Source organism: Schistocerca gregaria, unplaced genomic scaffold (assembly GCF_023897955.1).
Source record: "Schistocerca gregaria isolate iqSchGreg1 unplaced genomic scaffold, iqSchGreg1.2 ptg001013l, whole genome shotgun sequence".
Lineage (NCBI taxonomy): Eukaryota > Metazoa > Arthropoda > Insecta > Orthoptera > Acrididae > Schistocerca > Schistocerca gregaria.
The window spans coordinates 102501-110000 of NW_026062362.1; the positions used below are offsets into that span (position 1 = coordinate 102501).

The 7500-nt window shown below is 51.3% G+C and overlaps 3 non-coding genes across 3 annotated transcripts in view; all 3 read right to left on the reverse strand.

Moving 5' to 3' along the window:
* LOC126327059 (large subunit ribosomal RNA) overlaps positions 1-120 on the reverse strand; it is a 4222-nt gene extending 4102 nt beyond the window's left edge. The window contains exon 1 of the ribosomal RNA XR_007560944.1: positions 1-120. This exon is cut by the window's left edge and continues 4102 nt beyond it. This is a non-coding gene — a ribosomal RNA (large subunit ribosomal RNA).
* A 188-nt stretch (positions 121-308) lies between these two features.
* Positions 309-463, reverse strand: LOC126327042 (5.8S ribosomal RNA). The gene has a single exon (XR_007560928.1). It is a non-coding gene; the product is annotated as a 5.8S ribosomal RNA (ribosomal RNA).
* Positions 464-825: 362 nt separating this feature from the next.
* LOC126327052 (small subunit ribosomal RNA) lies at positions 826-2718 on the reverse strand. The gene has a single exon (XR_007560938.1). It is a non-coding gene; the product is annotated as a small subunit ribosomal RNA (ribosomal RNA).
* Positions 2719-7500: the final 4782 nt, after the last annotated feature.

The window sequence follows — 7500 nt, forward strand, 5'->3', positions numbered from 1 at the left end:
GTTCGGTGCTGGACTCTTCCCTGTTCGCTCGCCGCTACTGGGGGAATCCTTGTTAGTTTCTTTTCCTCCGCTTAGTAATATGCTTAAATTCAGCGGGTAGTCTCGCCTGCTCTGAGGTCGTTGTACGAGGTGTCGCACGCCACACCGCCAGCCGGCTGTGCACGCTACCGAGAAAGTACCGGTATGCGAACCGCCAGGCGACGGGCGCGCATCGCACGTTTAAGGAGACGCGGCCGGCCACACAGGCGACCACGACACTCCCACGTCTCCGAAGCGGGACAAACGCCGCGCGCTTCAGTATACGTAGCCGACCCTCAGCCAGACGTGGCCCGGGAACGGAATCCATGGACCGCAATGTGCGTTCGAAACGTCGATGTTCATGTGTCCTGCAGTTCACATGTCGACGCGCAATTTGCTGCGTTCTTCATCGACCCACGAGCCGAGTGATCCACCGTCCTGGGTGATCTTTTCCTTTTCAGTCTCCCACTGTCTCTTTCAAGACAGTAGCATTTGCGGGACTGAGGCGTCTGACGGCCCCTGTTCCACTATTTTTTTTGTGTCCAACGGCCTCACAGCCGATGGGCGTCGTACGGCTCCACACCGGAGCGGACAGGCACTCGGGCGAACGTCATTCAAAACCGGCGCCAGGCGCCAGGTACCGCAGGCCAGCCGCTCCAGAGCTTCAGCGCTCGTACCACACAACAACAACACTTCCGCTAGTTTTGAGAGGCACGCGTGGTTCCGCACGCGGCGCACGGCCACTGCCGTACAGGTAGCGTGTTGCGCGACACGACACGCACATCGAAAGACATGCAGTCTAGTCGGTAATGATCCTTCCGCAGGTTCACCTACGGAAACCTTGTTACGACTTTTACTTCCTCTAAATGATCAAGTTTGGTCATCTTTCCGGTAGCATCGGCAACGACAGAGTCGATGCCGCGTACCAGTCCGAAGACCTCACTAAATCATTCAATCGGTAGTAGCGACGGGCGGTGTGTACAAAGGGCAGGGACGTAATCAACGCGAGCTTATGACTCGCGCTTACTGGGAATTCCTCGTTCATGGGGAACAATTGCAAGCCCCAATCCCTAGCACGAAGGAGGTTCAGCGGGTTACCCCGACCTTTCGGCCTAGGAAGACACGCTGATTCCTTCAGTGTAGCGCGCGTGCGGCCCAGAACATCTAAGGGCATCACAGACCTGTTATTGCTCAATCTCGTGCGGCTAGAAGCCGCCTGTCCCTCTAAGAAGAAAAGTAATCGCTGACAGCACGAAGGATGTCACGCGACTAGTTAGCAGGCTAGAGTCTCGTTCGTTATCGGAATTAACCAGACAAATCGCTCCACCAACTAAGAACGGCCATGCACCACCACCCACCGAATCAAGAAAGAGCTATCAATCTGTCAATCCTTCCGGTGTCCGGGCCTGGTGAGGTTTCCCGTGTTGAGTCAAATTAAGCCGCAGGCTCCACTCCTGGTGGTGCCCTTCCGTCAATTCCTTTAAGTTTCAGCTTTGCAACCATACTTCCCCCGGAACCCAAAAGCTTTGGTTTCCCGGAGGCTGCCCGCCGAGTCATCGGAGGAACTGCGGCGGATCGCTGGCTGGCATCGTTTATGGTTAGAACTAGGGCGGTATCTGATCGCCTTCGAACCTCTAACTTGCGTTCTTGATTAATGAAAACATACTTGGCAAATGCTTTCGCTTCTGTTCGTCTTGCGACGATCCAAGAATTTCACCTCTAACGTCGCAATACGAATGCCCCCGCCTGTCCCTATTAATCATTACCTCGGGTTCCGAAAACCAACAAAATAGAACCGAGGTCCTATTCCATTATTCCATGCACACAGTATTCAGGCGGGCTTGCCTGCTTTAAGCACTCTAATTTGTTCAAAGTAAACGTGCCGGCCCACCGAGACACTCAACAAAGAGCACCCTGGTAGGATTTAAACGGGGTCCGCCTCGGGACGCGAAAGCACCCCTTCGGCTCGCCCCACCGGCAGGACGTCCCACGATACATGCCAGTTAAACACCGACGGGCGGTGAACCAACAGCGTGGGACACAAATCCAACTACGAGCTTTTTAACCGCAACAACTTTAATATACGCTATTGGAGCTGGAATTACCGCGGCTGCTGGCACCAGACTTGCCCTCCAATAGATACTCGTTAAAGGATTTAAAGTGTACTCATTCCGATTACGGGGCCTCGGATGAGTCCCGTATCGTTATTTTTCGTCACTACCTCCCCGTGCCGGGAGTGGGTAATTTGCGCGCCTGCTGCCTTCCTTGGATGTGGTAGCCGTTTCTCAGGCTCCCTCTCCGGAATCGAACCCTGATTCCCCGTTACCCGTTACAACCATGGTAGGCGCAGAACCTACCATCGACAGTTGATAAGGCAGACATTTGAAAGATGCGTCGCCGGTACGAGGACCGTGCGATCAGCCCAAAGTTATTCAGAGTCACCAAGGCAAACGGACCAGACAAGCCAATCCGATTGGTTTTGATCTAATAAAAGCGTCCCTTCCATCTCTGGTCGGGACTCTGTTTGCATGTATTAGCTCTAGAATTACCACAGTTATCCAAGTAACGTGGGTACGATCTAAGGAACCATAACTGATTTAATGAGCCATTCGCGGTTTCACCTTAATGCGGCTTGTACTGAGACATGCATGGCTTAATCTTTGAGACAAGCATATGACTACTGGCAGGATCAACCAGGGAGCTGCGTCAACTAGAGCTGAGCAGCCGGCCGCCCGGGAGTGTGTCCCGGGGGCCCGCGCGAACACGCAAGCGTCCGCTCAATTATTCTGCAAACAGGAGGAGGCCGAGCTCCCCTGCACGATACACCTCGAAACCCTCTCAGGTCCCGGCGGCGCGCAGCGCCGTCCTAGGTACTTGGTCGGTTTCGAGAGAGGCGCAATCGCCCGGAGTTAGGCGAGTAGACGGTTTTAGTGCGAACACCCTTGCTCCCAACTGAGCTTGCCGCTGCCGACAGAGGCCCGGGAGCGTGCTGTCGTGGCATTGCCGGCGGGAGACAACACGCGCCACCTATGGTGACCGGCAGCTCCAACGCCAGCGCCACACAAGGGCAAAGCCCCACTTGGGTGCAGAAGCGAACTCTCCCAGCACAGCGCACGCGCCAACACGTCCGCACAACTGCGATACAAACCACCTGCGAGAACCGCTGGGGCGACCGAGCAGCAGACGGCGTCGCGGCGCCGAGTGCCAGGCGGCGGCGCATCCTCAACGCACACAGTCCTCAATCAGACCAGCACACTGCAGATGTCCACCGCGCTTCGCACCGGGCTCGGCTGAACCAACTTTGGCCGCCAGGCGCCGCGTGCAGGGTGCGCCGCAGCGTAGCTGCGCCGCCTGCCGGGCCCGTCGGCTGGCGCTCCTGCCACTCGGCGCCCCCCACCAGCCGCCTGTTGCGCGTGCGCCCACGCAGCGCGCGGCCAACACGCCGGGCGGCCCCCCTTCACCGGCCGGGAACAGTCCCACCAAGCCACCGCCGCGTATCGCTTCATACCCACATGGGCCTAGTCACGCGTGTGGATGTGGCGGGTACCGCTGAAACAACCGGTTAATAGCTGTACCGATCGTCGCCATCACAGATTCACCTCCAGCGTGAACAACCGCTCAACAACGGATTTCCAGTTCATTTGCGTATCTTGGGCAGTAAACGTAGATGTCCACCTACATTTGCGAATTCAACAATTCTTGCATGCCAGGATGTCATGTGTCACGACACGCTACATCAGACCACATACACACTGCGACATGTGCAGAAGAGAACACGTGGAAGGTGGCCCGCGCACGTATGCGATGTACCTTCCGCGATCCACTGTCAACCGGCATCTGCGGCATGTCCCAGATATGGAACGCGGTCCACCAGGGTAGCACTTTGTGTGAGGCAATACGACAAAGTCGGAATACACGCGTCACTACATCAGACGGCTCACGCTGACCTGACCTGACCTGACTCACCGCACCACCACCCCCAGCGACCCAGGGTGACATACAATGCGTTCGTACGTTCCTCCCACACGCCTCTACGGCGTACCACAGTGCAACCTAGCTGTTATTGGGAGACGAGACAAGTAGCATCAAGCACAACATATGGAAATTGAGATTCGACACCGTTGGGCACAGCCAGCGTACGGTCACACGTATCACACTACTTCACTCTGTACGTAACGACCGATGATCGGTACAGCGTGTGGGTTACGCGTACGACATCAGCGGACAATGGACACAGACCATACCACGACGTACACTGAGGGCGTCGACATCTGAATGCAACTGAACAGCTGCGAGGCTCATTTAACACTCAAACGCCAGACCGACCAGCTTGAGAGGACAGAGACACAAAGAGGGGGACAGAGGGGGACAGAGGGGGGGGAGGGGGGGGGTCGGCGATATAGTCCTATTGCAGTACAATTGACAGTGGATAGCAGGAATATGTGGAAAGTAAGCAACACTCGCAAGACATCTACATGAGGATAACAACGACACCAGAGATTCCGAGCAGTGAACTATGTTAGGCAAAGGGACAACGTGGGTTAGGTTAAGGGACAACGTGGGTTAGGTTAAGGGACAACGTGGGTTAGGTTAAGGGACAACGTGGGTTAGGTTAAGGGACAACGTGGGTTAGGTTAAGGGACAACGTGGGTTAGGTTAAGGGACAACGTGGGTTAGGTTAAGGGACAACGTGGGTTAGGTTAAGGGACAACGTGGGTTAGGTTAAGGGACAACGTGGGTTAGGTTAAGGGACAACGTGGGTTAGGTTAAGGGACAACGTGGGTTAGGTTAAGGGACAACGTGGGTTAGGTTAAGGGACAACGTGGGTTAGGTTAAGGGACAACGTGGGTTAGGTTAAGGGACAACGTGGGTTAGGTTAAGGGACAACGTCGGTTAGGTTAAGGGACAACGTCGGTTAGGTTAAGGGACAACGTGGGTTAGGTTAAGGGACAACGTGGGTTAGGTTAAGGGACAACGTGGGTTAGGTTAAGGGACAACGTGGGTTAGGTTAAGGGACAACGTGGGTTAGGTTAAGGGACAACGTGGGTTAGGTTAAGGGACAACGTGGGTTAGGTTAAGGGACAACTTGAGTTAGGTTAAGGGACAACTTGAGTTAGGTTAAGGGACAACTTGAGTTAGGTTAAGGGACAACTTGAGTTAGGTTAAGGGACAACTTGAGTTAGGTTAAGGGACAACTTGAGTTAGGTTAAGGGACAACTTGAGTTAGGTTAAGGGACAACTTGAGTTAGGTTAAGGGACAACTTGAGTTAGGTTAAGGGACAACTTGAGTTAGGTTAAGGGACAAATTGAGTTAGGTTAAGGGACAAATTGAGTTAGGTTAAGGGACAAATTGAGTTAGGTTAAGGGACAAATTGAGTTAGGTTAAGGGACAAATTGAGTTAGGTTAAGGGACAAATTGAGTTAGGTTAAGGGACAAATTGAGTTAGGTTAAGGGACAAATTGAGTTAGGTTAAGGGACAACTTGAGTTAGGTTAAGGGACAAATTGAGTTAGGTTAAGGGACAACTTGAGTTAGGTTAAGGGACAACTTGAGTTAGGTTAAGGGACAACTTGAGTTAGGTTAAGGGACAACTTGAGTTAGGTTAAGGGACAACTTGAGTTAGGTTAAGGGACAACTTGAGTTAGGTTAAGGGACAACTTGAGTTAGGTTAAGGGACAACTTGAGTTAGGTTAAGGGACAACTTGAGTTAGGTTAAGGGACAACTTGAGTTAGGTTAAGGGACAACTTGAGTTAGGTTAAGGGACAAATTGAGTTAGGTTAAGGGACAAATTGAGTTAGGTTAAGGGACAACTTGAGTTAGGTTAAGGGACAAATTGAGTTAGGTTAAGGGACAAATTGAGTTAGGTTAAGGGACAACTTGAGTTAGGTTAAGGGACAACTTGAGTTAGGTTAAGGGACAACTTGAGTTAGGTTAAGGGACAACTTGAGTTAGGTTAAGGGACAACTTGAGTTAGGTTAAGGGACAACTTGAGTTAGGTTAAGGGACAACTTGAGTTAGGTTAAGGGACAACTTGAGTTAGGTTAAGGGACAACTTGAGTTAGGTTAAGGGACAACTTGAGTTAGGTTAAGGGACAACTTGAGTTAGGTTAAGGGACAAATTGAGTTAGGTTAAGGGACAAATTGAGTTAGGTTAAGGGACAACTTGAGTTAGGTTAAGGGACAACTTGAGTTAGGTTAAGGGACAACTTGAGTTAGGTTAAGGGACAACTTGAGTTAGGTTAAGGGACAACTTGAGTTAGGTTAAGGGACAACTTGAGTTAGGTTAAGGGACAAATTGAGTTAGGTTAAGGGACAAATTGAGTTAGGTTAAGGGACAAATTGAGTTAGGTTAAGGGACAAATTGAGTTAGGTTAAGGGACAACTTGAGTTAGGTTAAGGGACAACTTGAGTTAGGTTAAGGGACAACTTGAGTTAGGTTAAGGGACAAATTGAGTTAGGTTAAGGGACAAATTGAGTTAGGTTAAGCGATAATCTGGTACAGCCACAGTTAGGTTAAGCGATAATCTGGTACAGCCACAGTTAGGTTAAGCGATAATCTGGTACAGCCACAGTTAGGTTAAGCGATAATCTGGTACAGCCACAGTTAGGTTAAGCGATAAACTGGTACAGCCACAGTTAGGTTAAGCGATAAACTGGTACAGCCACAGTTAGGTTAAGCGATAAACTGGTACAGCCACAGTTAGGTTAAGCGATAAACTGGTACAGCCACAGTTAGGTTAAGCGATAAACTGGTACAGCCACAGTTAGGTTAAGCGATAAACTGGTACAGCCACAGTTAGGTTAAGCGATAAACTGGTACAGCCACAGTTAGGTTAAGCGATAAACTGGTACAGCCACAGTTAGGTTAAGCGATAAACTGGTACAGCCACAGTTAGGTTAAGCGATAAACTGGTACAGCCACAGTTAGGTTAAGCGATAAACTGGTACAGCCACAGTTAGGTTAAGCGATAAACTGGTACAGCCACAGTTAGGTTAAGCGATAAACTGGTACAGCCACAGTTAGGTTAAGCGATAAACTGGTACAGCCACAGTTAGGTTAAGCGATAAAGTTGGTTAAATTTGGTATTGTGTGGGAAGGGGGCAGAGAGAGAGGGGGGGGGGGGTGGATAGTGGTGGCAGTACACGGATGCCTGAGTCACCGTCAGATACGTCACGTCGGTTCGATGCTTGTAGCAAGAGGCTGGCGGATGTGTGTCTCTCACTTCTGCAATTTTTCATGTGGTATAACACGAGGGCGGGGGATGATATTTGGTGCCCCTCTGTGTAGGATGTGTGTTGGTGGTGTTGATTTATCTGAGCAATGGTAGTTGTCGGAGGAGTGGGGTATTGTGCTTTTATAGGTGGACCTACTGCTCTGGTTATCATAGTGTCGACGGTGCAATGTGGCAGAGAGGATGCACTCGACATTGTCGCATTCCAGATGTTTACGTATTGTGTGTCTCCGTTGCAGGCCGAGAGTG